We start from the raw sequence: 26,367 nt of genomic DNA on the forward strand, positions 1-26,367 counted from the left end.
CCCCCCCCACAACAATCAATCTGATGGAAGGTCGCGACCCAAAACGCCACCTTTCCATGTTCTCCAGAGATACTGCCTGACCTATTGAGTTACTCCATTACTTTATTTCTTTTATTTTAAACCAGCACCTGCAGGTCATTGTGTCTGCAAGGAACAAGTTCAACCAGCAATGGCCCAATCATCTGTTTTCATAATTCAGGAACTATGCACAGGTTGGCTGGGAGACACCAATGGGACAATGATTTGGGTGTTGTTGTCCAATTGGACAACGATTCAGCTGTGGTCTTGATTCCAATTGGCTTATGCCACAACGACAGGCCTGTCAGGTGAGCACTGGTAGAAGAGACCACGTATAAACTCACATGATTAATCTTCTGGGAATTCATCCAAAAAAGGTAGATAACTCTAACATTACAAAGAAATTAGTGCTTACATTTGGGCTGGGTAAGGGAAGAAATTAAGAAATGTTTAAATAGGAACATTCCTGAAATGTAATCTGCGATCAAATGTCTGGCACCTCAAGTGAACTCCCATTGCAACTCTAGATCCGTGAGATCCGTGGGAATGCTGCTCGGAATGCATGGGGACCATTCTTGGCCTCTTAGACAGGCAGGGAATCATAAACATTTTCTCCAGAGATGTTGCCTGAGCCGCTGAGTAACTCCAGCATTTTGTGGCTTTCTTTGGAAAACCCTTGGGCGACACAGTGGCGCAGCGGTAGAGTACCTGCCTTACAACAGCAGAGACCCGGGTTCGATCCTGACTACGTGTTCTGTCTGAACGGAGTTTGAACATTCTCCCTGTGACCGTGTGGGTTTCTCGGGGTGCTCCCGCTTCCTCCCACATTCCAAAGACGTGCAGGTTTGTAGGTCAATTGGCTATGGTAAATTGTAAAATTGTCCCTAGTGTGTAGGATAGTGCTAGTGTACAGAGGATAGTGCTAGTGTACAGAGGATAGTGCTAGTGTACAGAGGATAGTGCTAGTGTACAGAGGATAGTGCTAGGATAGTGTACAGAGGATCGCTAGTCGGCGCGGACTCCGTGGGCCTGTTTCCGCGCTGTATCTCTAAAGTCTAAAGCAGCATCTGTGTAAGGCCATATTTGGAGTATTAGATGGAGGTGTTCCCAAACCAAGCTGTGATGCATCTCAATAAAATGCTTTCTACAGGGCATCTGTAGATGAGGATTGCTGGGGACATACTGAACTTCCTAAGGCTTCTTAGGAAGTAGAGGCACTGGGGTGCTTTCTTGGTCGTTGCTTCAATATGGGTGGTCCAGGAGTAGTTGTTGGTGATATTTACTCCTGGGAATTTGAAGTTTTCAACCAGACAGATAGGATAGTGACATTTAAGAGGCTTTTAGATAGGTACATGGATACGCAGGGAATGGAGGGGTACGGGTCATGTGCAAGCAGAGGAGATGAGTTTATCTTGGCATCATTTTTGGCACCGGCATTGTGGGCTGAAGGGTCTATTCCTGTGCCGTACTTTTCTATATTCTATGTTATGGGACAGAAATGTTATCTGTTCAGCCCATTGTTTCCATGCCAACCTAAGTGGGGTTTACGTTAGACCCACTTGACCGGAGCCTCGAGCTGACCTAATGTGAAGGTTTTCCACCTGAAACTGTGTGACTCCAGTACTCTGTGTCTATCTAATGTTACAGCCTGTTCAAGACTCTCATAATATTATTATACGCCTCAGTTAAATCTCCCCTCAAGCTTTCTTTATTTCTTAAACTTTTGTAATATTTCTGTAATATTCAAGATTTGAAAATCTAATCTTTAGTGTTTTAGAGGGGCTGGTAGGCTGAATCAGTGCAGAGCATCACAAAAATAGCACTGGAAATAAAGTGCATTCATTAAGTTAGGCGGTCACGCACTTAAACAGTGTAAGCAGTTGATCGGACAACGATCTCCCCCAGGCACCAACAGCGGGGAATGATGTGCGTACCGGCTCTTTCACGTCTACAAAAAAAAGCACTGCTTATTTCAGTAAAGCAAACCCAGCCTCGTGTCCCTCTGGACAGCTATAATTCTCCAGCCCTGGCACCATCCATGTTAATCTCTGCTCCTATTCTAATGTTACCATATCCTTCCTGTGGACCAAAACTCTAGCTGTGGCCAAACACAGTCCTTACCTGACCTCCCTCTCTTGTGGTTTGAAGTCTCGGTAGATATGTGATAGCTTCCACTCGCCCGAGAGTCAGGAGAGAGGCAAACCTCTGTACCTTTTCATCCCTCTAGTTTCCTTCTCCCTAGACTCTCAGTCTGAAGAAGGGTCTCAACCCAAAACGTCGCCCATTTCTTTTCTCCAGAGATGTTGCCCGACCCGCTGAGCTTCTGCAGCATTTTGTGTCTATCTTCACAGTTTAGTTTTGTTTGGTGTCACATGCACTGAAGTACAGTGAAAAGCAAATTTGTTGCATGCTATCCAGTCAGTGAAAAGACTATACACAATTACAATCAAGCTGTCCACAGTGTACAGATACATGATAAAGGGAATAACGTTTAGTGTAAGATAACGTCCGATTAAAGATAGTCCAAGGGTCTCAAGTGAGGTAGATAGCAGCTCAGGAACACTCTCTAGTTGGTGATAGGATGGTTCAGTTGCCTGATAACAGCTTGGAAGAAACAGCCACTGAATCTGGAGGTGTGAGTTGCAGGGCAGATTTCATTTTAGCTCCTTTTCTACCATTTCCCTATTTTGTTGGCACAAGTCCATCTGCGAGAGATGATGGTGCGGCTTTGACGTTGACCTGCTTGGAGAGGGGAATGTTTCATCTGTGGTTGCATTTTCTGCTGTGGCTGACTAGACCGATCGTCGACAAGCAGACCCATCCATAGCTTCAACAGGTGAAGTTGTCTCTGACCTTTGGACTTGTGAGTGGGTTGAAGTTGCCATTGACCATTTTGTGACACTGACGCCTGGCTCCCAGGGTCTTGAACCATATGCTGTTGTTATGCTTCATACTCACCTGGAGGTCCTTTCTCCAGGCCCTCCTATAATCAAAGATTAATCCAGTGGATCAGGCAGCATCTCTGGAAAAAAGGAATAGTTGACGTTACAGGTCGAGACCCTTCTTCACACTCAAGTCACAACCCAAAACTTCACCTATTCCTTTTCTCCAGAGATGCTACCTGACACGCTGAGTTACCTCAGCATTTTGTGTCTATCTTCGGTGTAATCTGCAGTTCCTTCCTACACATTTTGTCTGCTCCACTGCAAAATCTCAAGCTATGTCTGAAGAAGGGTCTCGACCCGAAATATCATCTATTCCTTTTCTCCAGAGATGCTGCCTGATCCGCTGAGTTACTCCAGCATTTTGTGTCTCTCCAGTGGAGGAGGATGGAAACCGATTTGATGCCTATTTGTCATTTTATTGCAATGTCAAATACTAAAAGGCACAGCACTGGAGTTCTGAGGCTGAATGTTTCACATGCACAATTGGCTTGCTGTCCTGAGCTGTTGCTGATCAGCAGAGATCATGATTCCAATTTAAATTCCCCAATTTGGGCCAATTAAGCCTAATTGTCTAAACTGGGCTGAGCATACAGATGGGAGTTTGTTCTACTTCAAGGAGCACAGACTCCTCGTGAATATGATTGCCAACAGTTTCTCCTAACTTGCTACCAGCACTCCGCACATTGAGGTCACTCCCAGGAATGTGAGTTCCAGGGAAAACACGGGGGGAAAAAGATGGTTCATGAAGATTTCATGGACACGATCAAATCAGGAGGGATTTTTCCAGAGAAGTGTCAGACTCCACTGATCGATGATTCAGTAAGCAAGGACGCAGGTTTAAGGTGATTGACAAAACGGGCAGAGAGGAAGTGAAATGGAAGCCTAGTTCATCGCACCGACCAGACTCCCCACCATTGACTCCATCTACACTTCACGTTGCCTCATAAAAGCAGCCAACTTAATCAAAGACTTGTCCCACCTGGTCATTCCTTCTTCTCCATGCTCCCATCAGGCAGAAGATACAGAAAATCAAATGTACGCACACCACCAGACTCAGGAACAGGTTCTTTCTCTCAGTTAACAGGCTTCATATGTTCATAAGTCATACGAGCAGAAGTAAGCCATTTGGCCCATTGAGTCTACTTCATCATTCAATCGTGGCTGATCTAGCTATCCCTCTCAACCCCATTCTCCTGCCTTTTTCCCCCATAACCTTTGACACCCTTATTAATCAAGAACCTATCAATCTCCGTTTTAAAAATACCCAATGACTTGGCCTCCACAGCTATCTATGGCAATGAATTCCACAGATGAACCACCCTCTGACCAAGGATAATTCCTCCTCATCTCCTTTCTAGAGGTATGTCCTTTTATTCTGAGGCTATGGCCTCTGGTCCTAGACTCTCCTGCTAGTGAAAACATCCTCTCCACATTCACAATTAGGCCCTTCAATATTCTGTAAGTTTCATTGAGGTTCACCCTCATCCTCCTGATGGCTTCTGAATGGCCCTTCCATAATCTAGGGTACTGTCCAATTCACCACTACCCCATTGAAGACATTGGACTTTGTCTATGGAACTGATGCTTTACAATGCCAAGAACTATATTCTGCACTCTGTAGCTTCCGCTTTGCTCTATCTATTCTACTTGAATTTGATTGTATTGTATTTATGTTTGGTATATCTGACCTCTTTGGATAGCATGTAAAACAAAGCTTTTTACTATGCACCTCAGTACACGTGACAAAAATAAACCTATTATTGCCCATCCCACTCATAGCTTTCCTCTCAGTTGTAGAAAGGAACAGCAGATGCTGGTTTAAACCGAAGATAGAAACAAGATGCAGGAGTAACTGTGGATAGAAGGAATGGGTGACGTTTCGGATCGAGACCATTCTTCAGGTCCGAAGAAGGGTCTCGACCCGAAACGTTACCTATTCCTTCTATCCAGAGATGCTGCCTGTCCTGCTGAGTTACTCCAGCATTTTGTGTCTATCCACAGAGTGTTGAGTACAGTTCTGGTTGCCCCATTACAGGTCTGATGTGGTGGCTTGGAGAGGTTGACCAGAATGCTGCCTGGATGTGATGGCATTAACCGTTGGGATACACAAACTTTGGACATTAGACTTTGGAGATACAGTGCAGAAACAGGTACTTTGGCCCACCGAGTCCACGCCAAAGAGTGATCACCCCGTTCACTTGCACTATCCTACATTCTAGGGACAATTTACATTTTCAGACAGAACCTAATTAACCTACAAACCTGCACAACACCGGGAGAACATGCAAATTCCGTATTGACAGCATCCATAGTCAGAATCAAACCCGGGTCTCTTGCGCTGTAAGTTAGCAACTCTACCGCTGCTCCACTCTGCCGTCCCGATACATGTATTGTTGAAACTTGGATTGTTTTCCCTGGAGCGCCAGAGGCTGAAGAGAGACAGAAGACAGAAGGGGGGGGGGGGGGGGGGAAGAAAATGGGAAGGGAGTTAATTTCAAGTATACCCATCATTTCAAGTAAATTCACCCCACCTCTCTATCCCCATCACTTGCTAGAGTTAGACGCAAATTGCTGGAGTAACTCAGCGGGTCAGGCAACGTCCCTGGAGAAAAAAGGTGGGTGACGTTTTGGGTGGGTAAACCTTCTTCAGACCAATTCCCTTTCTCCAGAGATGATGCCTGGCCCTCTGAGTTACTCCAGCACTTTGTGTCTATCTTCGGTATAAACTAGCATCTGTTTGTTCCTTTCTACACATCATTTGCTAGACTTGTCAGTCTGAAGGACCCGACCCAAAACATCAGCAGTCCATGTTCTCCACTGATTTTGTTTGACCCGCTGAGTTACTCCAACACTTATTGAAAGCCAGTATCCAGTTCTTTGTTTCTACATTTCAACTGCTCCACTGCAAAATCTCCGCCTTCTTGCCCAGTATGAAGAAATTCTCCTCCTTTCTCCGATGGGAGTTCTGTGAGACCCTCTCTCACTGCTCCGCCTCTGTGATTCCTGCTGTTCTCCGGCTCTACGGACAGGTTCTGACCCAGACTCACTTCTTTCTGACTTCACAACTCACAATGTACCAAAGACGAGCAGGTTAATTAGCTTCTCTACCTTGTCCCGTGTGTGTAGGATAGAACTAGTGTACAGGCGATAACTAGTCAACGCAAACTTGGTGGGCTGAAGGGCCTGTTTCCACACTGTACATCTAGAACAAGGCGGCGCAGAGTCGCTTCCTTACAGTACCAGAGACCTGGGTTCGATCCTGACTACGGGTGCTGTCTTTACGTAGTTTGTGTGTTCCCCCTGTGACCGCATGGGTTTTTTCCATGCGCTCCTGTTTCCTCCCACATCCTAAAGGCTTGTCGGTTAATTGGATTCTGTAAAATTGTCCCTAGTGTGTAGGAGATCTGGTGTGATAGTTGGTTGGCACAGATTCGGTGGGCCAAAGAACCTGTTTCCATGTTGTATCTCTAAAACTAAACTAAAACACTTCAAACCTGTCTCATACCTTCTATTCTTATCGCTGACCTTCGTTCCAACCATCTGCCTTTCAAAACGCCCCTTACCTGTGTCAGCCTATTACCTCCTGACCTGCCGTTCCCCTGTTCCGTTCTTCGCTCCCCACCCTACAGTCAGTCTGAGGAAGGATCCCGACCCAATACATCACCTCGCCGTGTTCTCCAGAGATGCTGCCTGACCCGTTGAGTTACTCCAGCACTTTGTTTCTGTCTACGTTATACCACTTTCTCATCCATTCCCTGCACACCAGCGGCAATTAACAGTGGGCCAAGTAATCTACAAACCCGAAGGTACACAAAATTGCTGGAGGAACTCAGCGGGTGCAGCAGCATCTATGGAGCGAAGGAAATAGGCGACGTTTCGGGCCGAAACCCTTCTTCAGACTCTTGAGTCTGAAGAAGGGTTTCGGCCCGAAACGTCGCCTATTTCCTTCGCTCCATAGATGCTGCTGCACCCGCTGAGTTCCTCCAGCAATTTTGTGTACCTTCGATATTCCAGCATCTGCAGTTCCCTTTTGAACAATCTACAAACCCGCATGTTTTGGGGAAGTGGGAGGAAACCAGAGCACCCGCACGAAACCCACGTGGTCACAGGGTTGAACTTGCAAACTCCACACAGACAGCGCCCAAGATCAGAATCGAACCCGGGTCTCTGGTACATTCTAGTATCATCATGACAGTGGGCCAATAATTAAATGTTGCTGCTGGCACTTCTAATCCCCCTCTCCTCTAAACCCCACCAGTACAGCCCCTGCCCCTCTCCTGCCTGCCTGCCCCTCTCCTGCCTGCCTGCCCCTCTCCTGCCTGCCTGCCCCTCTCCTGCCTGCCTGCCTGCCCCTCTCCTGCCTGCCCCTCTCCCTCTCCTACCTGCCCCTCCCCACCATTGTCTAAGTTAACCACGACAGCTGTCTTATGCAGTCGGGAAATCCAACCCCGATCCTCCCTCCCTCCTGCTGAAATTCTCCTCTCGCTTGGACCTTTGTTCTTTGCAGCAGCCTCTAAGGGGGTTGGTCTTGTCTGGATCAAATGAGACTCTCCTGCTCTCGGGCCCGCCCTCCTGCTCTGGTCTTTCCCGCAAACTGTCTGTCTCAGCCTTGCTTTCTCGTACTTGCGTTGAGAGGTTATCCCAGGGAGAGAGCGTGGCTGCAGTCTGTGTGCCTTGGTTCGGGACTCACGGAACTGACAGTGAGTGACTCCACCGCGTTGTTGAGCAGTCCGTTATTGCTGTTACGCCACTGAGCAATTCTGTTTCGATTTGCAGCCTGTTTTAGTTTAAGTTCCTGCTTGGGAACAGTGCAGGTTTTCCAGAACTCATTGACAACTTGTTCCTATTTCAGTTCCCCATAAAAAGCAAAGAACAGGATGGATATTTAGGAAAGAAAAATCCAATGCGGAGCTTTAGTGGAGGGACAGTCATGGGGTCAGGAGAGACTTCAGGAAGTGGTGTGCATGTTCGATGAGTTGATTAGCCACAAGTAGGCTGGCACTTGGAATTCGGCGCTGAGGAATGGTTAGAGACATGGGAGCAGAATTAGGCCACTCGGCCCATCGACTGTGTGTTGTGAGGTGTTGTATGATCAGGAGGCAGTGTGGAGGGAATGCCACTTCTTAAAGGGGTCAAGGCTGAGGGAGCGCCACGCAGTCTTGAGTGGTGCTACTGAGGGAGTGCCACACTGTGGGAGGGGCAATGTTGAGGGAGTGCCACTCTGTGGAAGGGGCAATGTTGAGGGAGTGCCACTCTGTGGAAGGGGCAATGTTGAGGGAGTGCCACTCTGTGGAAGGGGCAATGTTGAGGGAGTGCCACTCTGTCAGAGGGAGACGGGCAGTACTGAGGGAGTGCGACTGTATGAAAGGGGCTGTTTTGAGTGAGTGCCGCACTGTGGAAGGGGCAGTAGTGAGTGAGTGAGTGCCGCACTGTTAGAGGAGCAATGCTGAGTACCAAGCTGGACCCTAACCCAAACCTTGTGTGTAATCATGTAGAAATAAGGAACTGCAGATGCTGATTTATCAAGGAAAGACACAAGGTGATGGAGGAACAGGTTGTGTCAAGCAGCATCCCAGGTGAAAATGGATAGGTTACACGTCGGTCTGAAGAAGGGTCCAAACCTGAAACGTCATATGTCCATTTTCTGCCTGACCCACTGAATTCTGCCAGCACCTTGTGTCTTTCCTTGTGAGGGACCATGCTGTGTAGGGATTGACCACCACGATTTTGGGATGTCATTGAACATCTTGCTTTTGAGAGGAGCTCTATATACATGCAGGACCCTCTCCCTCCCTTAGCTACCCCATAAATCAATGAGACTCGTAGAAATGGGAGTCTGCGCCCCTTGTCGTGTGAGCTGAAGGCCTGTCACATCCCCGTAGCCCATTCGACGAGTTTGAGCATCCTGACAACTTATGAATGAGTGTTTTTGCATAGAACAAAGAACAGTACAGATCAGTAACAAGTCGCCTGGCCAACAATGTCTGCTGAATATAATGGCAAATTAAACTAATCTCTGCCTGCATGTGATCAATATCTCTTTATTCCCTGCACTTCCATAAGTTCGTAAGTCAAGGAGCAGAATTAGTTCATTTGCCCCATCAAGTCTACTCCGCCATTCAATCACGGCTGATCTATCTCTCCCTCTCAACACCATTCTCCAGCCAACTCCCCAACCCCTGACACCCGTATTAATCAAGAATCTATCAATCTCTGCCTTAAAAATATCCATTGACTTGGCCTCCACAGCTGTCTGTGGCAATGAACTCTACAGATTCACCATGTGCCTATCGACAAGTCAGGACCGTGCCCTGGTTGGTGAGTGGACAGTTCAGTTGCCTGACAACAGTTGGATCTGGTGTTTCATGCCTGGGATATCGTGAGTGATAGTTTTAGCCTGTCCGGAGATGGTCTTTCCAGCTTGGGATGTCCTGCAGTTATTGTTTGAAGCTTACATTGTCCTGAGTTGATGTTTTTGAGGTGTTGCTTTTGAACTGAGAATACCGAATAGAATCCAGGAGTCAGAGAGCTACGCAGCCTGGAAAAAGGCCCTTCAGCCCAACTTGGTGTTGGTCAGGACTCACAGGGGCATTGTAGACAATGCTGGGAACAGTTGGGTGAAGAGAAATATTATTTGGTCAAGAATGCCTCACACAGTGGCGCAGCTGGTGGAGCTGCTGCCTCACAGCTCCAGAGACCTGGGTTCAATCCTGACTTTCGTGCTGTATGCGTAGAATGCGCACGTTCTCCCTGTGACCTCCGGGTTTCCTCCAGTTGCTTCGGTTTCCACCCACTTCCCAAAGACTTGCACGTTTGTAGGTTAATTGGCCTCTGTAAAAAGTGTATAGGGTGTGGATGAGAATGTGGGATGACAGAACTAGTATGAACGGGTGATTGATAGTTGGTGTGGACTCGGTGGGCTGAAAGGACTGTTTCCATGCTATACCTCTAAAAACCTTAAACTAAAGAAGCACTATGCTGTCTCTCGCTATTTACAGATGACTGAAGTGCAGACAGTCGTTTTAAATCTTCCATTTGGGTTTGGAAGAGTTTCCACTGGTGAAACAAAGGTGGATGAATGAAAAGATAGTGGGTTTTATAAATAGGAATCACTATTTTAACTCTGGTTGCAGATAATGAGGTTGCGTGAGATCACAAACTTAAAATAGTCGCTAAGTGAATACGCGGAAAGCGTTGGCGACATTCTTCCCTGCATTGAGGGCAGTTGGAAAAGGTTGGAATGTCGTGCCACGGGGAATAATTAAGTTGGAGGCTAATGCACCATTTATGGGAAACACTGATAAAGGAATGAGGTGTAGTGCGTGGGTCTCAAAAGTTATGGGAGCCGCCACAGAGGGAGTGAATGGTTCTGGGATGTGGCGACTCTGGTATCAGCCTCAACACTGACCCAACACTGACCATCTACTGACCCAACGACTGAATGAATGCTGGTTGCTGTAAAACTTAGTAGAGTTGCTGCCTTACAGCATCAGAGGCGCAGGTTCGATCCGGGCTACGGTGTTGTCTGCACGGATTTTCTCCACGTGCTCCAGTTTCCTCCCACATTCCAAAGACGTACAGGTTCGCAGGTTAATTGGGTTCTATAAATTCTCCCTTGAGTGTAGGATAGAACTAGTACGGGGTGATTGTTGGTCGGCGTGGACTTGGTGGGCCAATGGGCATGTTTCCACGCTGTATCTCTAAACTAAACTAAACTAAACTCAACATAGAACATAGAACAGTACAGCATAGGAACGGGCCCTTTGGCCCACAATGTTTGTGCCAAGTGAGCCAACATTTTCTCATTTTAACGGGAAATAAGAGATCTATAAATATATTCACAATCTTTGAGTGAACCACATTCCCCTCATTCCAATCCTAAATGGCTTATTTCTTAACCTAAGATTAATACCTGCCCCTGTCCTAAACTTGCCAGACTGGACACACTGCCTCCCTATACATAACTTGTCGAGTCCCTTTAGAACATAGGGCAAGTACAGCACAGATCACTGTACTGAATACACTTCAACCCACTATGCCTGTGCCGTACATGATGCTGCTAAACTAATCATCCAATCCATATCCCTGCATTTCCTGCATACCACCACCTTTGACAGCACGTTCCAGGTGGCCACCACTCCCTGTGTTAAAAATCTTGCTCTGTACATCTCCTTTAAACTTTGCACCTTTCACCTTAAATCTATACTTTATTGAATAAACAAATATAATTTGGTGTGTTTAACATTCATCTAAACTCCAGTCAGTGGACATAAATCCTACAGAAAAGGACACAAAGTGCTGCAGTAATTTAGTGGGTCAGGCAACATGTCTGGAGAACGTGGATAGGTGACGTCGGGACCATTATTTGCAACTCGCAAATCCTACACATTCTTGCCTCACGAGATGTTTATCTCATTCCCAATTAGCACCTCGAAATGTAGATTAGAAATTCAAACATGTGCTGCCCACAATTTAAAAACTCTAGACTTTACTTTTGACTTTAGAGATGCAGCACGGATACAGGTCCTTCGGCCCACTGAGTCCACGCCGACCAGTGACTAGATCTATCTAGCGACTCCGAACACTAGATCTATCCTCAGTTCAGTTTAGTCATGTGTACCGAGGAACAGTGAAAAGCTTTTGTTGCATGCTATCCAGTCAGCAGAAAGACAATACATGATTACAATCGAACTATTTACAATGTACATGATAAGGTAATAATGTGCAGTGCAAGGTAAAGCCAACAAAGTCCGATAAAGGATAGTCCGAGGATCACCAAAGAGATAGATAGTAGTTCACACTACGGATAATTTACAATTTTACAGAAGCCAATTAACTATACAAACTAGTACATCTTTGGAAGGAAACTGGAGCACCTGGAGAAAACCCATGCAGTCACGGGGAGGATGTGCACACTCTCTGCAGACAGCACACGTAGTCAGGATCGAACTGGGGTCTCTGGCGCTGTAAGGCAGCAACTCTACCACTGCGCCACTGTGCTGCCCATTAGATTTTCTGGTGGAATAATCGAGCAGCTAGACCAGAGATGTGAAATTGGCCCAGTGTTTTGTCTGAGTACTTAGGGTGTGTTGTTGGCTTATTCCTCAGATAAGAAAAGGAATTGTATTGCTTTGTAAACTGGTCCAAACTGTGATCCCTGCCAATTAACTTTTGAAGTAAATATTTCATTAGTGGAAGCAATCAGTCATTAACCTAGGCTGGGGATTAGGAGTGGTTGCTCTTATTTCTGTGCCTCTGTTAATTTATGGAGCCATTGGAAACACTTACTTAAGAAACACTCAGTGTTAATCACACAACAACTAATGGCACAGTGGTAGAATTGCTATGACACGGCGCCAGAGACCCGGATTTGATCCCAACTATGGTTGCTGTCTGTACGAAGCTTGTACATTCTCCCCGAGACCATATGGGGTTTCTTTGGGTGCTCCCGTTTCCTTCCACACTCCAAAGATGTACTGGTTTGTATGGTTAATTAGCTTCTGTAAATTTGTAAATTGTCCCTAGTGTGTAGGATAGAACTAGCGTATGGGGTGAACGCTGGTCGGCATGGGCTGAAGGGCCTGTTTCCATGCTGTGTCTCTAAAGTCTAAAGTAAAGTGGCATGATTCACTAAGGTAACTCAGGCAAGACTGGAGCATTATCGTGAGACTAGGGTTCTGTATGTGTTCAGATTTACACACAGTGTAAGAGATAGCACAGTGCCAGAGCTGGTGACATAGCATCAGAGTGCTATACAGAACATAAGAAGGCCCTTCAGCCCATAGTGCAAGAGGTGGCACAGTAACATAGCTAGTGCCATAGAATGGAAGAGATATACAGCACAGAAGCAGGCCCTTCAGCCCATCGTGTCCGTGCTGGCTAAGTTGCCATTCCTGTCGAGTCCCATTTGCCGGCATTTATTCCTTATCCTGCTAAACCCTTTATAACCATATACTGTAGCTGTCAAAATGTCTTTTGAAAGTCACGATTGTATCTGTTTCCTCTGGCAACTTGTTCCAGATACAGACTACCCTCTGAGTGAAAAGTTTGCCCATGCAGTCCCTTTTAAATCTCTCCCCTCTCACCTTAGTCCAATGGTTTCTGCATCCTCTGCCCGGGGAAACAGACTATGAGCATTCACTTTATCCATGTCCCGCATGATCTTGTATATTTCAATGTTCGCCTCTCTGCCTCCTACATTCTAACCTCTCCTTATAACTCGAGCCCACTGTTCCAGGCAACATCGTGGTAAATCTCTCCTGCACCCGTTCCACCTAGTGGAGTCACTGCCTCACAGTGCCTGAGAGCCAGGCTCACTCATTCCTGTCTGGATGTTTGCATGTTCTCCCTATCACCTCCCTGGGTGCTCTGGTTTCCTGCTTCATCCAAAGAGTGTGTATGTTGGTATGTTAATTGGCCACTGTGAAGTTCCTGTGTGCAGGTGAGCGGTGGAATCTGGCATGGATCAATGGGGAGTATGAGGAGAATGTAGTAGACCGGGGTAGGATTGGCATTAAGATGAGAGCTTCAGTGCTTTGAAACGTCTCCAGTGCTTTGAGACGTCCGTTTAAGGTTTAAGTCCTGTGATCTAACATTTTCTCTCTCATCTTGCAATCCCTCCACAGCCTCAGCTGTTTAGACCCAAGCTCTGGAATTCCACCCTAAACCTGTCCACATCTCTTTCCTTTTTAAGACACTCCTTGAAGCCTTTGTCTGTGGCCAAACTTCCAGCCATCTGTCTTAAATCTATTTCCGTGTCTCAATGACATAACTTGCCTGAATATCCTTCCATGAAGCATCTTTGAAAAGTTCAATGTTCTATATTAATGAGAAGGTTCACCAGACTGATTCCTGGGATGTCAGGACTGTCTTATGAAGAAAGACTGGATAGACTTGGTTTATACTCTCTAGAATTTAGGAGATTGAGAGGGGATCTTATAGAAACTTACAAAATTCTTAAGGGGTTGGACAGGCTAGATGCAGGAAGATTGCTCCCGATGTTGGGGAAGTCCAGGACAAATGGTCACAGCTTAAGGATAAAGGGGAAATCCTTTAAAACCGAGATGAGAAGAACTTTTTTCACACAGAGAGTGGTGAATCTCTGGAACTCTCTGCCACAGAGGGTAGTTGAGGCCAGTTCATTGGCTATATTTAAGAGGGAGTTAGATGTGGCCCTTGTGGCTAAGGGGATCAGAGGGTATGGAGAGAAGGCAGGTACGGGATACTGAGTGGATGATCAGCCATGATCATATTGAATGGCGGTGCAGGCTCGAAGGGCCGAATGGCCTACTCCTGCACCTAATTTCTATGTTTCTATGTTTCTATTATGTTGGCAGCTTTTCCAAGGCAGCATGAAGTGCCATGCTGTATCTAAAAGAAGTACCATGCTGTATCTCTAAACTAAACCAAACAAAAATCCAGCGACTGCACTATATGTTTTGATTAAAAGAAGTACCATGCTGTATCTCTAAATTAAACTAAACTAAAATCCAGCAACTGCACTATGTGTTTTGTTTAAAATAAATACTTAATTGGCTGAAAAGAGCTTTTGTCCAGAATTTTGTGGGAGGATCAATACAAATAGAAGCCCTTTCTTCAGACGGACCATTCCTTCAATCACGTAATATTACTGCAAACTATTCAAACTCAATGCGAGCACGAGCACTGAGCCGTGTTCAGTTGTCACGGAAGCTCGTTAGCGGTTCATTAAAATGCTGAGCAGACGGGTTTCTGCTGCTCTTCAGTCATGGTCAGCAGCGGGACCTGATGTGGAGACATCAAGCGTTCATTGTGAGCCTATCAGTAAATCTGTTTTCACAAGGCAATCTTCAACTTCCTGCAATTTATCCGCAAACTGAAGTTTCATCTTTACTTGTGTTTAGATTGCCTCTTTATTTTGTGAGGATAGATGCCAAACCATTTCTTTCAGCGCGCTGGCAGGCCAAATATAGTTTAGTCAGACCATCACGCAAAGCAACTTCCCTTCCATTGACTTAATTTACACTTCACGCTGCCTCGGCAAGGCCACCTGCATAATCAAGGATCAGTCTCACCCCGGTCAATCCCTCTGCCATAGGCAAGAGGTACAGATGTGTGAAAACGCACAGCTCCAGATTCAGGGACAGTTTCTTCCCAGCTTTTATCAGGCAACTGAACCATCCTGTCACCAACCAGAGAGCGGTTGTGACTGACCATCTACCTCATTGAAGATCCTCGAACCATCTTTAATTGGACTCTATCTTGAACTAAATGTTATTCCGTGTAGGAAGGAACTGTAGGTGCTGGTTTAAACCGAAGAAAGACACGGAAAGCTGGTTATCCCAGCTTTTTATGTCTATCTTCGGTTATTCCCTTTATCCTGTACCCGTACACTGTGGATGGCTTAATTGTAAACAAGTGTAGTCTTATCTGCTGACTGGATAGCACGTAACAAAATAGTTTTTCACTGTACCTCAGTAAACGTGACAATAAACTAAACTAAACTTAATCGATGTAATCCCCCTCATTATGCTAAGGATTCTGCCTGGTACTGAAGTGAAGTTCTGTGCCTCAACTCTCCTCATTGGTGGCACAATGGCACAGTGGTAGAGTTGCTGCCACACAGCGCCAGAGGCCCGGGTTGGATCCAGACTTCGCGTTCTGTCTGTTTGATTTCCCTGTGACTCCATGTTTACTCCCGGTTTACTCCTTGTGCTCTAGTTTCCTCCCACATTCCAAAGACATGCAGGTTTGTAGGTTAATTGGCTTCTGTAAATTGTCGCTCGTGTGTAGGATACGAAGCTGGGATAACATAGAACTAATGTTTAAGTGCTCGTCGGTCGACGCTAACTCTGTGGGCCCAAGGGCCTGTTTCTATCTTGTATGTTTAAACTAAACTAAAGTATATCATCTCAAAGACTTCTCTCTTCTGGGGATATGGACACATGAGAAGTGGGAGACGATTCAGCCCTTGAACCTGACCTACTCTCCCATTTCTTCTGTCATCTCCCACCCTCCCAACCCCCCTGCATCTTTCCCCTCCTCTGTACATGCATCTCCCATCTCCGTCTCCCTTTGTTGTCCCTCTTTCCCCTCCCACGTCCCTTCCACCACATCCTTCTCTCTGGGTTTATATTTCACCCCTGCTGTCCTCTCCTGATCTGACATCCTTCAGTCTCCTTTTTATCTCTAACCTTTGTCTATTGCTCCACCCATCTGCCAATCCAACTCCCCTTCAGCTGTATCCATCTATCACTTGGCAGGATTTGTCTCACTCCCACCTCACTTTTCCCACTTCTATCTCTCCCCACCCCTACTCTAGACTGAGGAAGGGTCACGACCAGAAACGTCGATTGCCCAATTCTTTCCCAAGTGCTGCCTGATCCATTATGTTTCTCCAGCGCTTTGTGTTTTACTCACAAGTCTTTTGCTTAAGTTGCTAGAGCTGCTGCCTCACAGTGCCAGAGAGCAGGGTTCGATCCTGACCTCGGGTGCTGTCTGTGCACGTTCTCCCACATGGGTTTCCTCCGGAAGCTCCGGTTTCCTTCCACATCCCAAAGATGTGCAGCTTTGTAGGTTAATCGGCCCCTGTGGATTGGCCCAAGTGTGTTGGGAGTGGATGAGAACATGGGATAAAATAGAATTAGTGTGCACAGGTTGTTGATGGTTGGTGTGAAAAAATAGATCAGCCATGATCAAATGGCGGAGTAGATTATTTACTTTAGACTTGTTAGGCTTTAGAGATACAGCGTGGAAACAGGCCATTCGGCCCGCTGAGACTGCATCGACCAGCGATCGCCCTGTACACTATTACTATCCTACACACTGGGGACAATTTACTGAAGATAATTAACCTACACACCTGTGCGTATTTGGAATGTGGGAGGAAACCGGAGCGCCCTAAGTAATCCCACGCAGTCACAGGGGGAACGTACAAACTCCGTACAGACAGCACCAATAGTCAGGGATCAAACACGGGTCTCCGGCGCTGTAAGGCTGCATAGAAACATAGAAAATAGGTGCAGGAGTAGGCTATTCAGCCCTTCAAGCCTTGAAACATCATCTGTCCATCTCCCTCCACAGATGCTGCCTGGGCAGCTGAGTTCCTCCAGCAGATTTTTTTTTGAATTTTAATTAAGTATTTTGCTGGGTAGCCACAGTTCAACTTGCAAACTATTCGGGTTCAGATTACGGACACTTCTCAGGAACAAAGTCACGTCATAACCAGTGAAGTGCGGCATAGTGGTGTAGCAGTAGAATTGCTGGCTCACAATGCCAGAGACCCAGGTTCGATTCTGATTATGAATCCTCTCTGTATGGAATTTGTATGTTCTCCCTGCGACCGTGTGGGTTTTCTCCGGGTGCTCCGGCTTCCTCCCACACTCCAAAGACGTACAGGTTTGTGGGTTAATTGACTTCTGTAAAATTGTAAATTGTCTCTTGTGTGTCGGAGAGTGCTAGTGTACGGGGTGATTGCTGGTCGGCACAGACTCTCTGGCCTGAAGGCTTTATCACTAAAGTCTAAAATCTAAAGCTAGAGGATTCCTTAATCCTCACATTTAAATGGATGCTCACCGCAGACATATCATCTGACCATAAGGTTTTAACTTTCAATCCATCTTGTAAATGGCGTTAAATGCAAAGTCTCAGAAATTCTTGTGCAATTGAACTGTCATGTCTCTACAGCTACTTTCTATTATAATGGATAATCACAGTACAAAGGGAACATTTTATCCAATGCACCTGTTATCTAATTCTACAGCCCGCTCTGATCCTGTAATCACCGAGCCTCAGTGCTTTGTCGACACAGGTGCTTATCTTTGCAGCAATTTCCAACAGGCAATATTTGTCCTACACTGACATAGTGAGCTGAAAAGAGTGCAGAGAAGATTTACGAGGATGCTGCCAGGACTTGAGGGCCTGAGCTATAGGGAAAGGTTGGCCAGACTGGGACCTTTCCTAAAGAGGATGAGGGGTGATCTTGTAGATGAGAGAAATAGCCAGGGTGATCCTATTTCTTAGATCTTTAATCACATAAGTCAGTAGGTTTATTGGCCCCTGTGGAGCCCCCCTCCTCAGTGTGTGGGTGAGTTGCAGAACCGGGGAGGTGCTCCGGTTTCCTCCCACATTTCAAAGACGTACAAGTTTGTAGGTTAATTTGGGTTCAGTAAAAATTGTAAATTGTCCCAAGTGTGTAGGATAGTGTTATGTGTATGGGGATGGCTGGTCGGCCCGGACTCAATGGGTCGAAGGGTCTGTTTCCGCGCTCTATCTCTAAACTAAACTAAATTAAACTAAACTCTGCACAGACAGCAGCCATAATCAGGGTAAAACCCACTAAACGAAACATTGTGGGCCAAAGAGCCTGTTCCTGTGCTGTTCTGTTCTATGTTAATGTACTATTGATGCAAACATGGTTGACAATGGGCATGGACCCGATGGTTCGAAGAGCCTTTATCTCCCAAGTCTCCATAAGTTTTCTTCTTATAAAATGTTGGCAGTGGACTAAAAGACCAGTTAATTGATCATTGTCGATATTGGTCAATAGTGACATTTTATCTGCAATATGGGATGGATTTCGCCAATTGGCTCTTTTCTATCCGTTACACCCAAAAAAATCTCCTCCAACAGTGCCACGCTCCTTCAGAACAGTAACTTACATCGGTCCTGGCAGACAGTGGGAGGATCAGACTTCAGACATGTATGTGATTAAGAATGTAAAAATAGGAGAGGGTTAAGCTCTCCATTAACCCCTTCAATGCTCTGCCATTCAACATGATCAATGCTGATTTTGGGTCCATAGAGAGAAACAGCATAGAAACAGGTTCTTTGGCCAATTTGAGTCCACACTGACCATCGACCACCCATTTGCAGTAATCCTGAGGTCACCTGAACTACTAATCCTGGGGTCACCTGAAGCTATTGTCCTGCACTATTCCCATATTCCTAGATCCTTCTAATATCCAGAAATCTATCTCTGTTAATTTAGACTTTAGACTATCGGCACATAAACAGGCCCTTCAGCCCATCAGGTCCATGCCAACCAGCGATCACCCTGTAAACTAACACTATCCTACACACCTGGGACAATTTACAATGTTAATGAAGCAAATTAACCTACAAATCTGTGCGTCTTTGGAGTGTGGGAGGAAACAGGATCACCCAGAGAAAACCCACGCAGTCACAGGGAGAACGTACAGACTTCATACAGACAGCACCCGTAGTCAGGATCGAACCCTGGTCTCTAGCACTGTAAGGCATCAACTCTACCGCAGTGCCACTCATAAATGAACACAATATGTTTATTGTGTGCGCTTCAGGTCGCTCCATTGCAGGAGGAATGTGGAGATGGCGCTGAAGAGGTTTACCAGGATGCGCATTGATTTGAGGGTATTAGCTGCATGGAGAGGTTGGGCAAAACTGGATTGTTTTTTTCTGGAGGGTCGGAAGCTGTGGGTAGACGTGGTAGAAGTATACACAATTATAAGAAGTGTAGATAGGTTAGACAATCAGAACCTTTTTTTCAGGACAGACGTATCAAAGACTAAAGGATATGTTTTTAAGGTGAGAGGGACAGCGTTTAAAGGACATGTGTGGGGCAAGTTTTTTAGAGAGTGTGGTCGGTCCCTGGAACATTTGCCAAGGGTAGTGATGGAAGCAGAAAAGACAGTGGGGTTTAAGAAGCTTTAGAAATGCAGGGAATGGAGGGATGTGGATCATGTGCAAGTAGGCATATAAGTAAGCAACATGTCCGTGGGCTGAAGTGTATGTTTCCGTGCTGTACTGCTGTATTTAGTTCGGTGACTGAGCCTCCATTGCCCTCCAGAGGATAGAATTCCAAAGGTCACTACTTCCAAATGAAGAAGATCTTATCATGCCTTTCATCTTATTCAATGTGTCTGTAACCTTTGGTTCTAGATGCCGGAGGGAGGAGAAATATTAGTTTAGTTTAGTTTAGTTGGGAATTAAGGGATCTATGATTGGGGTGATAACATTATACAAATCTTAGATGGACAAGAGAACGGCACAGTGATGCAGCAGTAGAGTTGCTGACTTTATATGGCAGGGACCTGGGTTTTACCCTGACTATGGCTGCTGTCTGTGCAGAGTTTAGTTTAATTTAGTTTAGTTTAGAGATAAAGCGCGGAAACAGGCCCTTCGCCACTCCAATTCCGCGTCGACCAGCGATCCCCGCACACTAGTGCTCTCCTACACACCCCAGGGACAATTTACAATTATACCAAGCTAATTAACCTACAAACCTATACGTCTTTGGAGTTTGTATGTTCTCCCTGTGACCGCATGGGTTTCTGGGTGCTCTGGTTTCCTCCCACAACCCAAAGGCACACAGACTTGTAAGTTAATTAGCCTCTGTAAATTGTCCCTAGGATGCGAGTGTGGGATAACATAGAACTAGTGTATGGGTGATTAATGATTAGAGTGGACTCAGTGGGTCGAAAGGGCCTGTTTCTATGCTGTATCTCTGAACTAAATATAATCATCTCCCTTTGATGTTCAGTAACGCAATTATCGCTAATAACTAGCAACCTGGAGTTAGTCTGAAGAAGGGTCTCGACTCGAAACATCACCCATTCTCTCCAGATATGCTACCTGTCCCACTGAGATTCTCCAGCATTTTGTGTCAACCTGGAGTCATTATTGACCAGAGAAAAGTGACCCATTTTGTGTTAAATCGCACTCCTGACATGCACCAAAATCCACAAACCCGGCTCTCCCGGCAGACCCATTGTCTCTGCTTGTTCGTGCCCCACCGAACTCATCTCCACATACCTTGACTCCATACTATCCCCCTTGGTCAAATCCTTTCCCGCCTATGTTCTAGACACCTCAGACACTCTCCGCCGCCTCCACGCATTCCACTCTCTAGGCCCTCACCCCCTCATCTTCACCATGGACGTCCAGTCACTCTACACCTCCATCCCCCACCAGGATGGCCTCAAAGCCCTCTGGTTCTTCCTCGACCAGAGGAGCAACCTATACCCAGCCGCTGACACTCTCCTCCGCCTAGCGGAGTTGGTCCTCACCCTCAACAACTTTACGTTTGACTCCTTCCATTTCCTCCAAACACAAGGCGTAGCTATGGGCACACGCATGGGCCCCAGCTACGCCTGCCTCTTTGTCGGGTACGTTGAATAATCCTTGTTCAATACGTACCAGGGCCCCATCCCCGACCTCTACCTCCGTAAGGGTATCGGCCCGAAACGTCACCTATTTCCTTCGCTACACCCGCTGAGTTTCTCCAGCATTTTTGTGTACCTTCGATCTTCCAGCATCTGCAGTTCCTTGTTGAACACACGACATGCACTGTCATGCTGCATTCTGTTTATTTTTTTCTTTGCACTATATGTTGTACTTATATATGTCTTGATGGCACTCGTATATGGTATGATTTGACTGGATAGCAAAGTTTTTTGTTGTATCTCAGTACACGTGACAATAATATATTAATAAAGAACAAGATTGTGGGCAGTATGATGGCCTGCCGGTAGAGTTGCTGCCTCACAGAGATAGAGACACAGGTTTGATCCTGACTGGGTGCTATCTGTTTGCGGGTGATCGCTCGTTGATGCGGACTCGGTGGGCCGAAGGGCCTGTTTCCACACTGTATCTCTAAACTAATCTAGTGAAGCAGTGTGGAAACAGGCCCTTTGGCCCAGAGTCCATGTTATCAATCACCCTATCCTCCCTGATTCCAACCTGCCGAGCCTAGTTAAACCCCTGTCCCACGGTACGAGTTCATTCCAAGAGTTCTCCCGAGTTTGCCCTGATTCGAACTCGGAGATTTACGGTAATGGCCACCCGTCGGTACTCGGGGCTCTCGTGGACATTTTTCATCATGTTGAAAAATCTTCACGAGTCTTCCCGTGCTTGCCTGCCATTAGCGAGTCTTCCCGAGTACCTGCCGTTAGCGCTAAGAGACTTCCCCGAGCACCGACGTACCCGCTACGTTCATTCTCCGTGTTTACCATGAGTTTGATTTTTTTTTAACTCAGGAGATCTCTTGGAATGAACTCGTACCGTGGGACAGGGCTATTAGAATTTTGTCAGCTCCAATGAGATCCCCTCTCAGTCTCCTGGACTCGATTTGTGGGAATTCCTCTGTGAAAGTATTGCCTACAAGCCGTGTTTGTGTGGCTCCCATGCCAGAATAAAAAGCCCACGGGTATATTCCAGAGACAGACACTGTCTCAGGTGTGTAGAGGCGGTGTACCTGTGATCAAAGCTAGATGTCTGGAGGCAGTTTTAAAGAGGCATTACAACCACACAGTCATTACTCCATAATGTGTGAACAGAGAGGGTAGTTTAGAAATTACATTTTTCGAGACACAGCACGCAAACAGGCCCTTCAATCCACCGAGTCCACGCCGCCCAGCGATCACCCTGTACACTAGCACTATCCTACACGTTAGGAACAATGTTAGAATTTTACAGAAGCCAATTAACCTACAAATCTCTTCGTCTTTGGAATCTGGGAGGAAACCGTATCACCCAGAGAAAACCCACGCGGTCACAGGGAGAACGTACAAACTCTGTACAGACAGCACCCGTAGTCAGGATCGAACCCTGGTCTCTTGCGCTGTAAGGCAGCAACTCTACCTCTGCGCCGCTTGTGCTTAGAGCATGTCTAATATTTCAAGCTCTCTTCTCATTCGGGGAAAATGCCACTGATTAATGCGATCACTTTTGGAAACAAAATATCTGTGGCAATTACGTGATAGTGGCATGGTGATGAATGATGAAAGGGAGCAGATTGCAAGTTAGGCCAACAACAGTAGCTTGGCTTAAAGGATAAGGCTCCCTGTTGGTGGGCCTCTCAATCAAATTGCACAGCAATTACTGCAGTGTGCCTCTCACACCTTGTTCCTGAAGCATATAATAACCGTTGATTAAACTAAACCTCCGCACTAAACAGAACATCAGCAACTTGCAACCGCCTTTGGGCAAAGTGTAAGAGTCATACAGAATGGAAACAGGCCCTTCGGCCCAACTTGCCCACACCGACAACAGATCCCATGTACTCTAGTCCCACCTGCCTGCATTGGGTCCATATCCCTCTAAACCTGTCTAATTGCTTCTTAAACATTGCGATAGTCCCTGCCTCAACTACCTCCTCTGGTAGCTCTTTCCATACATCCACCACCCTTTGTGTGAAAAAGTTACCCCTCAGATTCCTATTAAATCTTTTCCCCTTTAGCTTAAACTTATGTCCTCTGGTTCTCCATTCCCCTACTCTGAGTAAGAGACTCTACATCTATTTGATCTATTCCTCCCATGATTATGTACTTCTCTATAATATCACCCCTCATCCTCCTGCTTTCCAAGGAATAGAGTCCCAGCCTGCTCAACCTCTACCTTTGACACTCGAGTTCTGGCAACATCCTCGTAAATCTTTTCTGGATCCTATCCAACTTGACAACATCTTTCCTATAACACGGTGCCCAAAACAGAACACAATACTCTAAATGCAGCCTTACCAATGTCTTATATAACTGCAACATGCCTCCCAACTTCTATACTTGTGCTGTAGGAACTCGAATTCGGGACCCTTCTTCAGACTGTCCCGACTCGAAACGTCACCTGGCCCTTTCCTTCCACAGATGCTGCCTGACCCGTTGAGATCTTCCAATGCTTGCTCAAGATTCCAGCAACCGCGGTTTCCTGTGTCTCCACAATGCTTTTGGACACTATAAAAGTGGAGGAATCGCAGAAGCTGATACAAGATACCACTAGTATAGAGGTATAGATTGAGTATAGAAGTTGGGAGGTCATATTGCAGTTATATAAGATGTTGGTGAGGAAGCATTTTGAATATTCTGTTCAGTTTTAGGCACCATGTTATAGGAAAGCCCCCTTCTCTCTTCCAGCTTTCTCTCCCCCTATTACAATCAGTCTGAAGAAAGGTCTCGACCCAAAACATTGTTTATTCATATCCTCCAGAAATGCTGACTGACATGCTGAGCTCCTCCGACACTTTGTGTCTTTTATTGTATAGACGTTAGATGTCACAATGTCTCCTTGCCTCAGTACTACAATGGGGCCAAGGGCATTCCCTTTACCCTGCATCTGCACACTGTGAATGGCTCAATTGTAATCATGTATTGTCGTTCCACTGACTAGTTAGCTTTAACAAAAGCTTTTCACTGTACCTCGGTACACGTGACAATAAACTAAACCAAACTAGCCTGGATTTTCTAGTTATGTGCATAGAATAAGGATGATAGACACAAAATGCTGGAGTAACTCAGCGGGTCAGGCAGCATCTCTGGAGAAAATGGATAGGTGACGTTTCGGGTCGAAACCCTATTTCACCATAGGCATAGAATAAGGACTTGAATCTGTGGCTTTGAGGAAGGAACATAGCCGGTTGAACCAACCCACAGCTATGGCAATGCGTAGTAGTCTTGTCAAGAAACTGTCAAATTACTTTGCATGAAGGAAAGGAATCCACCAGTGTTAATCCAGCCCACACAAGTGGTATCAAGATAGGCGTTCCTATTTTGAGTATTTCATTTTGCATAGGGACCCAGAGAGGTCTGTTTTGTAAAGATCAAGGAAAGGTCAGTGCCGTGATTTACATTGCATTGCCAAAGGTCATTTGTTGAAACATGTTCTTAATTTATCGCAGTGAGTGCTGGTGAGCACTGAACTCTTTCTACCCAAAGCAACCAAGAACCCCCCCTCTCTCTCTCTCTCTCTCTCTCTCTCTCTCTCTCTCTCTCCCTCGTTATAAACTATTGACATCCGCTAAACCACCGTGATCTTGTCGACACCGAGGCGTAGTCTTTGAACTGTGATTTCTTTATTTCCTGAGCAAACAAAGCAGGAATGTAACCAACAGAACATGTGTTGCTTGTATATTGTTCCATAGGTCCAGGGGCGGATCTACTATGAAATTAATGAAGCTTAAACTTCAGGGCCCCTAATCCTGGAGGGACCCCAGAAACGAATTTAGTCCAGATATTCTTCCGATTTAAATCGGAATTCCGATTTTTTTGTTTTCCTAGAAATTATTTTTCACCTCGACTAAACCTCTCGCCTCGACGAAACCTCACCTCACACTTAAACCTCAACTCACTAAACCTCGCCTTGACTAAACCTCCCACCTCACACATAATCCCCGCCTTGACTAATCGCCGCCTCTCTTCCGCTCCTGCGGTCTCAGGCTCGACGTTAATGTCGGCACGTGTTCGCCCCTTCCCTCCCACTGGCTCTCTCGGGCAATGCGCCTGCTCCTCTCTCTGCACTCGGCCCCACCCCCCTGGTTGGAGCCGTTCTGCTCACGTGAGGCACCGCCAATGGCCGGGGGGGGGGTGGTGGCTATAAATAGCGGGTGCGGGTGAGAGGCAGCGATTAGTCGAGGCGACGATTAGTCGAGGCGGCGATTAGGTATGTGGTGGAGTTGTCGTGAGGTGGGAGGTTTAGTTTAAGTTGATGTGGGGTTAAGGGGTTTATTTGAGGGGTGAGGTTTAGTGAGGTGCGGTTTATTCGAGGCGTGGTTTAGGTGTGAGGAGAAGTTTGGAAGTGACGTACCGTCAAGGCGAGAGGATTCGGCGAGGTGTAGTGGCATGGGCGGAAATCTTGGGGGGGACCTGTCCTCCCTCCCCCCATGTTTTAAGAGGTGGGGGACAATCCCCCCCCATGTTTTGTGAAACATGTTGCAGCAAAAATGGCCATAGCGCCCAGGTCAGCTCGCCTGCCCCGGGACTGGCTGTAGCGCCCAGATCAGCTCGCCTGCCCCGCGACTGGCTGTAGCGCCCAAGTCAGCTCGCCTGCCCCGGGACTGGCTGTAGCGGCCAGGTCGCCTGCGTGCCCCGGGACTGGCTGCAGTTCCCAGGTCGCGAAAAATAAATGGAAAAAAAAACGCCTGCGGGCCGGATGATTTCAGGTTAAGGGCCGGATGTCAGGCCTCGTTGTGTCCCCCCCATGTTTGAAAAGCGATTTCCGCCAATGTGAGGGGAAGTGAGCATAGGTGAGGTGAGGAAAAGTGGGTGTATGAGGTCAGGAAGGGAGACCGAGGTGCTGCTGAAGGAGACGAGACCACTGCCTTCTGTGGCAGAGAATTTCACAAATTCACAACTGAGTGAAATAGTATTTTCTCATCTCAGTGGTAGGCAAAGAGACATTTCAAGTAACATATTTTTTGTAAAGATCTTTTAGCTGTATCAGGCCATTTATTGATACATATAAGATTATTAAGGGTTTGGACACGCTAGAGGCAGGAAACATTTTTCCAATGCTGGGAGTGTCCAGAACCAGGGGCCACAGTTTAATAATAAGGGGTAAGCCATTTAGAACGGAGATGAGGAAATACTTTTTCACACAGAGAGTCGTGAATCTGTGGAATTCTCTGCCTCAGAAGGCAATGGAGGCCAATTCTCTGGAGGCTTTCAAGAGAGAGATAGAT

General features: G+C 46.4%; 1 protein-coding gene and 1 long non-coding RNA gene across 6 annotated transcripts in view; one reads left to right on the forward strand and one right to left on the reverse strand.

Annotated features, from left to right (window-relative positions):
* Positions 1–26,367, forward strand: part of palld (palladin, cytoskeletal associated protein) — a 252,184-nt gene that overhangs the window by 74,054 nt on the left and 151,763 nt on the right. The window contains exon 1 of one of the 5 annotated variants that reach the window (XM_033018285.1): positions 7,503–7,663. The exons of the other annotated variants lie outside the window; for them this stretch is intronic. The gene's annotated coding sequence lies outside the window, so the exon portion shown is untranslated. Of the gene's footprint in view, positions 1–7,502; positions 7,664–26,367 lie in introns of those variants that run through there. 5 annotated transcript variants of the gene reach the window in all.
* Positions 6,707–25,104, reverse strand: LOC116971265. The gene is made up of 3 exons (XR_004411455.1): positions 25,011–25,104; positions 22,358–22,361; positions 6,707–6,718 (listed from the first exon to the last, which is right to left on the reverse strand). It is a non-coding gene; the product is annotated as an uncharacterized LOC116971265 (long non-coding RNA).

Source organism: Amblyraja radiata, chromosome 3, assembly GCF_010909765.2.
Source record: "Amblyraja radiata isolate CabotCenter1 chromosome 3, sAmbRad1.1.pri, whole genome shotgun sequence".
Lineage (NCBI taxonomy): Eukaryota > Metazoa > Chordata > Chondrichthyes > Rajiformes > Rajidae > Amblyraja > Amblyraja radiata.